The sequence below is a fragment of the Mus musculus genome, chromosome X (assembly GCF_000001635.26).
Source record: "Mus musculus strain C57BL/6J chromosome X, GRCm38.p6 C57BL/6J".
NCBI lineage: Eukaryota > Metazoa > Chordata > Mammalia > Rodentia > Muridae > Mus > Mus musculus.
The window spans coordinates 96,909,746-96,918,669 of NC_000086.7; positions in this window are offsets into that span (position 1 = coordinate 96,909,746).

Genomic DNA, 8,924 nt, shown 5'->3' on the forward strand with positions numbered 1-8,924 from the left:
ATATAATAAAAAAGAAAACGTTTCAAGAGGAAAAAAAATCAGGGTGAATGAGAAAGCATATATAATAAGCCTACTAGTTTATAAACTAACTAAACATCCAATAATTAAAACAGAATGATAATAGAAGTGCCCTATGTTGGTGAAAATTATGTTCCCAGAAGTCATACATTTTAAAATTAAAAGCCTATTACTAGGTTTAAAATGCCTCCCTTATTATTGGCCAGGCAGCTCCCAGAGGCTCTCCAAACAATGCCAGCTACTGACATTTCTCTTTGTCACCCTCCAGACTGAGATGTTAGAACCATATTGTTGAAGACACTACTCACTTGGAGTAAGAATACATAAAAATTAGGCTGGAAGCTTCCTCCCTGCTGGCTAGCATTAATAGTGCCAGATGGTTCTATGTAGGCTGCTGTGGGAGAACATTCATCAACAACCTTTTCCACCTGTGAACCCTGCATGCCACAGTAGCAACCAGCCAGGAAAAAAGAAAATGTCCACAGATGCAATTGTAGCATGACAGCATTGAAAATAACCAATCACTTTCAGAGAGGACCCTAGCAAATTCCTGTTTGGTACCATAAATTGCTTATGTCTGAGAGGAGTCCACAAGGAGAAATTTACTACTGACATTTCACTAAAAGAACAACTAGTCAAAATGCCTTCTGGATATGTGTGTTTACATTCCTAAGACAATGCTGCTCTTAGCCTCAAACACAGATGCTTCTTTTGGCAGAGAGCAACAGTTAATACAGAAACTCATACCTTCTCAAAATGTAGGGAATAAATGACTGTTTAGTATTTAGTCCAAAATGTTACATCTATAGGACCTACCCCCAGGACACAGGGGAAATAGCAGAAAAGGAGTCAGAAAGATTGATTGTAAGAGCCAGAGGACTGGGGGCACTGCAGCTGCTTATTTCATAAAATATCTTATGCCCAGTTTTCTCCTAGTGAATGTACTAACCTTAGACAAATAAAAGTGAACAAAGTAAGAACAGAGATGAGCCTTGGATTTGAGGCTCACTACATACCTACATACAATTTACCTTGTCTCTGTTGTCTTTAATTCATCATCACTGACCTTAAATAATAGAGTAACACTCCAACCATACTTCTCACTTTCCTTCCATCATGACATTCTCTGCATCACTTACTTTCCTGGGAAACATTATCTATCTCTTCTTCTTGTAGGTTTTTCTCATACCCATCTTAAGTTTTCTTTTAAGACACTCAGAACTCAATTCCTTCTCCCCTTATTAACATTCTCTTAACTCTGGGAAGGATTAACATGGCACCAACAATCGCACTGGAAACAAGCATCAAACACATAAAAGCTAACTGATTTCTTGCTCTTCCAGGGGAATTTAAGATCCAATCTATATGTCTTAGGTTAAGTTAATCAATGTTTATATTATTGTAATCATCAGTAAAAACACCCATCTGCTTCAAATATACAACTTTAACACAAAGATTAAATAAGCTATCTTTCCCATTACTCTCCACATTTTATCTTTCTTTTTCTGTAGACATAGATGAATTCACTCAATTATGTTTCCTTCAAGTCATGGTAGAATTCGAGAATCTTGGAATTTGTGCCACTAAGGAAGTAACTGGAACATCATTCCTAGTCATAGCCACCTTTATCTTTAAATATGTAAAAACCAGATACTTTAAATATGTAAGAGAATGGTGATTTGAAATGAAATTTCATCATTTAAAATTGGAATATGGCATATATCCTATATCAATTATATATGATATATATACTTATGTCATGATTTCTTAGTCAATAAGTCACCATGAACATGTTGTCTTCTTATAGAGGGAATAGAAGGTTGAAGAAGAAATAGGAGTGTTATCAGTTGGAGGTTTCGTTGTGTTCCATAGTGACACTGGGTAGTTTCTAATCTGGAGGATGATCCTAAGTAAAGACACCTTGCTTCACCTTCAGGTTGTCATTTCCCCAGTGTCCAGCTGTCTCCAGCTCCAAACCCACATCATCTTTTAGGTATATTATAAATAACTAGAAAAGGGAAGCTAAAAATATTCAAGCTCGAAGTACTGGTAGGTTACTGTACTTATGTAGGTACTGGTTTATTCCTCAAATAACTGATACATTTAATGAGTAAAGTCAATAAACATTTGATGCATTCATTAAAATAAAATACTGTACCACACTGGCAGGCATGTATAATTGCTATATATATATATATATATATATATATATATATATATATATATATATAAATGTTTATAAGATGGAAATGATAATTTCTTTTATTTATGTTACTCTATAATGATTTTATCGAGTAATTACATTGTGTTGTATAAGTATGCACAATTTCAAAATAATAACTATTATTATAAATAAAAGTCTGATGAACTCTTATTATTCTATAGTTACCCCCTTTAGCACTTAATCCGGTGTTTCTACTCTTCTCTTCTTCCCTAGGTAGTTCTTTACACCCTCCCTAAATTTTCTACCTAAGTTGTACTTTGTTCATTGTGAGCTGACAATGTTGATACTTTACCATGAAAATTAGCAATCTCAGCAGCAGCTACCTTCACTACTTCACTTTTCCTTTTGAATTTTTAAATGTCTCTATAATGGTGACTAATCATCTCAGCTTTCACGTAAACCTAATAATATGTCCCATCCTGAATTAAACTGTTCTCAAGATGAAATATTTTCTTTTGATTTAGAAATTTGGCTTCCTCTTAAGCTAAGCTCCTGGAAAACTTATTATAATCATAGCCACATCTTGCTTCACAATCAGTTTTGGACTTATTGTAGTTATAAAATTCTTAATACGTTATACCCAAAGGATATAAGTGTCACCATTGCACTTTTTGGACTATCTTGCCATGTCAATTATTGTTGTGGTTCAAAGGCATCACAACTGGGTGAGACTATTGACTTTTTTCCTTGACTGTTTTCTAGTCTCCTTCTGATAGTATAAGAGTTAGTCATCAGGAATAATGATTCTGTGTTTTCTCCTGATCAATTCCTCTAAGTCCTGTGCCCAGTGTATATGGTATCTTAAGGAAAGGGGAATTGCCTTCAAATTCCAATGGTAACAATAGCTTAAAAGGGGTTTTTTTCTACCCACTCTCTCCCTACCTATTCAATATAGTACATGAAGACCTAGCCAGAGCAATTAGACAACAAAAGGAGATCAAAGGGATACAAATTGGAAAGAAAGAAGTCAAAGTATCACTATTTGCAGATGATATGATAGTATACATAAGTGACCCCAAAAATTCCACCAGAGAACTCCTAAACCTGATAAACAGCTTCAGTGCAGTAGCTGGATATAAAATTAACTCAAACAAATCATTGGCCTTTCTCTATACAAAGGATAAACAGGTGAGAGAGAAATTAGGGAAACAATGCCCTTCACAATAGTCACAAATAATATAAAATACCTTGATGTGACTCTAACTAAGCAAGTGAAAGATCTGTATGATAAGAACTTCAAGTCTTTGAAGAAAGAAAATGAAGAAGATCTCAGAAGATGGAAAGATCTCTTATGCTCATGGATTGGCAGGATTAATATAATAAAAATGGCTCTCTTGCCGAAAGCAATCTACACATTCAACCCAATCCCCATCAAAAGTCCAACTCAATTCTTCACAGAGTTAGAAAGGACAATTTGCAAATTCACCTGGAATAACAAAAAAAAAATCCTAGGATAGCAAAACCTTTTCTCAACAATCAAGAGCTTCTGGTGGAATCAGTATCCCTGACCTCAAGCTGTACTACAGAACAATTGTGATAAAAACTGCACGGTACTTGTACAATTACAGACAGGTAGATTAATGGAATAAAATTGAGGACCAAGAGATGAACCCAGACACCTATGGTCATTTGGTCTTTGACAAGGGAGCTAAAACCATCCAGTGGATAAAAGACATCATTTTCAACAAATGGTGCTGGCTCAACTGGAGGTTATCATGTAGAAGAATGTACATTCTTCTCTTCTTGTAAAAAGCTTTAGTCCAAGTGAATCAAAGACCTCCACATAAACACAGGGATACTGAAACTTATAGAGGAGAAAGTGGGGAAGAGCCTTGAACATAAGGGCACAGGGGAAACTTTCCTGAACAGAACACCAATGGCTTGTACTGTAAGATCAAGAATTGACAAATGGAACCTCATAAAATTTCAGAGTGTCTGTAAGGCAAAGGACACTGTCAATAAGACCAAAAGGCAACCAACAGATTGGTAAAAGATTTTTTTCTAATCCTAAATCCAATAGAGAGATAATATCCAATATATACAAAGAACTGGAGAAGTTAGACTCCAGAGAACCAAATAAACCTATTAAGAAATGGGGTACAGAGCTAAACAAAGAATTCTCAACTGAGGAATATCGAATGGTTGAGAAGCACCTAAAAATGTTCAACATCCTTAATCATCAGGGAAATGCAAATCAAAACAACCCTGAGATTCTACCTCACACCAGTCAGAATGAATGGCTAAGACCAAAACCTCAGGTGACAGTAGATGTTGGTGAAGATGTGGAGAAAGAGGAACACTCCTCCATTGCTGGTGGGATTGCAAACTGGTACAACCACTCTGGAAATCAGTCTGTTGGGTTTCTCAGATAACTGGACTTCGTACTATCTGGGGACCCAGCAATACCATTCCCAGGATGCTCCGACATGTTATAAGGACACATGCTCCACTATTGCCACATGCACTCCAGTAGTGACTCACATGACAGGTCCAAAAGCTTGGACACATTCCTGAGGGGAAAAGTTCACAGAAACTTAGTGTCCTGGATCTGTGACATCCTGTAAAACAAATACTCCAAATCTGTCCTTGCTTTAGTCAGTGAATGTATCTGTGTTTTCCTTCAATATTGTTTTATTATAAGTGTGTCTATGGATTGATTTTGACATATACTTAAGTTATATTATCCTCTACCAGTGTTCCAGTGTCCTAGGCAGTCTGTGAGCCCACCCTGGGCTTGGAATTCAGTAGGAATGTTACCTATTCAGTAACATTCAAAATGACCTCTAGTATTGTGGGTGAGACAGTGATAAAAATCAGGCATTACAATTTACTTGAATAGAGCTAGAAATCTCGGGGCTAGTTTACATAGTAAATACTTAAAACAATAGCTGAGTCACTCCCATACACAGGAATTTACAATGGCTTAAGAAGGTGGGCTGTGGTTTAAGGAGGAACTAGAGTATTACATTATTCATGAGAAAGTTAGCTAGAACAGAACTCCCTAATTAGAATTATGGCTTGGGCATGAAAGCCATTGCCCAGGGAGTGTAAAGACCTCTCACCAGGCTTCTAAGTATAGAGCTGACTTTAGATGGAGCTGACTTTGTCTCCGTTGTTTTTTTGCCCAGTTCCAGCCAGTCTTTATGTATTCATTCCTCTGTTTTATATAAGAGTCATCAAGTATCCAGTAATTTCATTGTACCTTGCTGATGTGTCACTTAACTTCCCTATTCTCTTCTGTATTAATAATCTGATGCTATCTTTGAGAGATTACATTCAGATGCAGCACACTCCCTTGTGTCTATGTCTGTTTGTCAGCCTTTTCTCCGACTCCCTGCCCACCTGTACAGGAACTCTGAATTCTCCCAACGAATTAAGTTGGGGAGGGGGCAACTGAGGCCAGTCCACACACGCTATGTGCATAGCATCCTTATTTGTAATAGCCAGAATCTGGAAAGAACCCAGATGTCCATCAACACAGGAATAAATACAGAAAATGTGGTAAATTTACACAATGGAGTACTACTCAGCTATTAAAAACAATGAATTTATGAAATTCTTAGACAAATGGATGTATGGGAGGATATCATCTGAGTGAGGTAACCCAATATCAAAAGAATACACATTGTATGCACTCACTGATAAGTGGATATTAGTCCAGAACCTTAGAATATCCAAGATGCAATTTGCAAAACACATGGAACTCAAGAAGAAGGAAGACCAAAGTGTGGATACTTCATTCCTTCTTAGACAGGGGAACAAAATGCCCATGGAAGGAGTTACAGAGGCAAAGTGTGGAGCTGAGATTGAAAGAATGACCATCCAGAGACTGCCCCACCTGGGGATCCATCCCATATATAACCACCAAACCCTACACTATTGTGGACACCAACAAGAGCTTGTTGTCAGGAGCCTGATATAGTGGTCTCCTAAGAGGTGCTGCCAGTGCCTGACAAATATAGAAGTGGATGCTCCAAGCCATATATTGGATGGAACACAGGGTCTCCAATAAAGGAGCTAGAGAAAATACCCAAGGAGCTGAAGGGGTTCGCAGCACCAAAGGAGGAACAACAATATGAACTAACCAGTACCCCCAGAGCTCCCCGGGACTAAACTACCAACCAAAGGAAACACATGGTGGGACTCATGGCTCTAGTTGCATATTTTAGATTGCAAGTATTTATAGGAACGGCTTTTTATTCTCATTTCTATTATTATTGACCTATCTGTTATGTGGACTAATATGGATTCCTTTCTTTATATTACCTGCCTATGAACTTGTTATTTTAAATCTCTTGACTGCATAGAAGCCAGAAGAGGCTATAAAAATGTATACCTAACTTGCCTCTCTATAAAACATTTTAAATTTTTTTCATTGTCCATAGGATGATATATTTACAACAGTTTTGTTGGGAGGTTAGCCCATACAACAGTACTTAAAAGTTTCAAATTCATCTTCAGGTCTTTCTTAAGACAACTTCCTAAGTGGAAAAAGAAATGCTTCTTTCTGCTTATAAGTAAGTGATTCTAAGTAGAAAAATATTCATGTTTCTTCATATTATATAATTTGTAACCTGACATGTGGCCACCTCCACATCTACTTTGCAGGTATATCTTTAACAAGTATGAGTGTTGAGGTAAAGGCTTTTTATACGCTCATATACATCCATATAGGTGTGAATACAAGTACGCTTTTCTATCTTGAAATGAAAGCTTGGAAAATGTATGCTGTCACATCTGTAATTATTGATAGGTACAGCTGTCTTGCTGCTTCTGGAGAATAGTGACTCTGGTTCATATACTTTTCTCATGCCCTCTTTGGGAATGATCCCTGAGCTTGGAGGTGAAGTGTGAGTGTCATACAGATGTCTTACTTAGAGCTGAACAGTCATCATTCTTTTATTTCCTGCATCTTGACTAGTTGTTGACTACAATTCAAGGGGAAGGTCACACATCCAAGAGTATATGGGCAGTACAAATAGGGTTTGATGGGTTTAAAAATCATAGAACAAAGAGAGCCTACACACTTGGGTGGGAAGAGAAAGGGTGATGGTTATGAGAGGAGTTGAGGGAGGGAGTAATATGATCATTTTATAAAATTCTCAAGGAAGGAACCAATAAAAATTAAAAACCTTAGAAAATATGGGACATTCTACATGCTTAGTAGTTCACAGCTTTTTTCTCTCTTCCACCCACTGTCATCTCATTTCTGCTTCTTCTTTTTTTTTATTTAATACCTCCTATTTGGTCAGTTTTGTTTATTTTATCCCTTTTTAATTTGCTCATTTACTTTACATCCCAATTGCTGCCTGCTCCTGGTTCCCCTTTCCTGCAGTTCCTTTCCTGATCCTCTTCTCCTCTGAGAAGGTGGAGGATTCCTGGGTATCCCCCTACCCTGGCATATCAAATCTCTGCAAGGTTAGGTGCATCCATTCCTACTGAAGCCAGATAAACCACCCCAGCCAGAAGAATCTATCCCTGAGACAGCCAACAACTTTTGGGATAACTCCCACTGAAAACATTCAGGATCCACATGAAGACCAAGCTGCACATCTGCTACATATGTGCAGGGATCCTAAGTTCAGCCAGTCTATGTATGCTTCTTGATTGACAGTTTAGTCTCTGAGAGCTTTCCTGTGGATTTCCTGTCTCCTTCAGGGTCCTCAATCCTTTCCTCAATTCTTCCATAAAGGCCCTCAAGCTTCAACCATTGTTTGTCTGTGGGTTTCTGTATCCATCTGAGTCATGTGTTCCATGAATCCTCTCAGAGGACAGCCATGCTAGACTTCTATCTGCAAGCATAAGAGAGTATCATTAATAGTGAGTGTCAGGAATTGGTGCTTGCACATGCAATGAATTTCTAGTTGGGCTGGTTATTGCTTGGCTATTCCCATAATTCCTGCTTCATCCATGGTCCCTCCATTTCTTGTAGAAAGGATAAATTTTGGGTTGAAAGTTTTGTAAGTGGGTTGGTGTCCCTATCACTCCACTGGTATTCCTGCCTGGCTACAGGAGGTGGGCTTTTCAGGTTCCATATACCCAGTGCTCTGAGTATTAGCTAAGGCCACTACCATTGATTCTTGAGATACTTCCCAATCCCAAGCCTCTGAGATGCCCCTCATCCTCACCAGTTGCAGATTTCCATTCATTCGAATGGCCATTTGGCTCTCTCTCCTGTTTCTTTCCACACCTGATCCTGAAAACCACCATTCCCCTCCCCATCTCCTCTCCCACAAAGTTCCCTCTCTCCATCTGCCTCCTACACCTCATTCTAAGTGATATTGGCATTGTTTCCAATTCTTGATTTGTGACTCGTATTTTATTATTTCTTTAGTTTCAGTTCTGGATATAGCTTTTTCAATATAAACACTTGCCAAGTAATCTCATCCATGACAATTATTTCAATTTTCCATTGTATTGTACTTCAATTATCTAAATAATTTCACTAACACTTATTTATCTTCAGAGTATGAATATACCTTCATTTGAAGGCCTTCTAAGTCCCTCAAATTCAACATTTTCAACAGAGACAAATTGATATCTCAATGCTAGTGAACTTTAATTTTTTTCTGGTTGGTTGCAATAACATTTATTCTATTTCCTAAGCTCCAAATATCAGTTGATCTTGATGTCTTCCTTTTCTTCATCCCTCCACCATATCTGATAAATCACAAGTTCTATT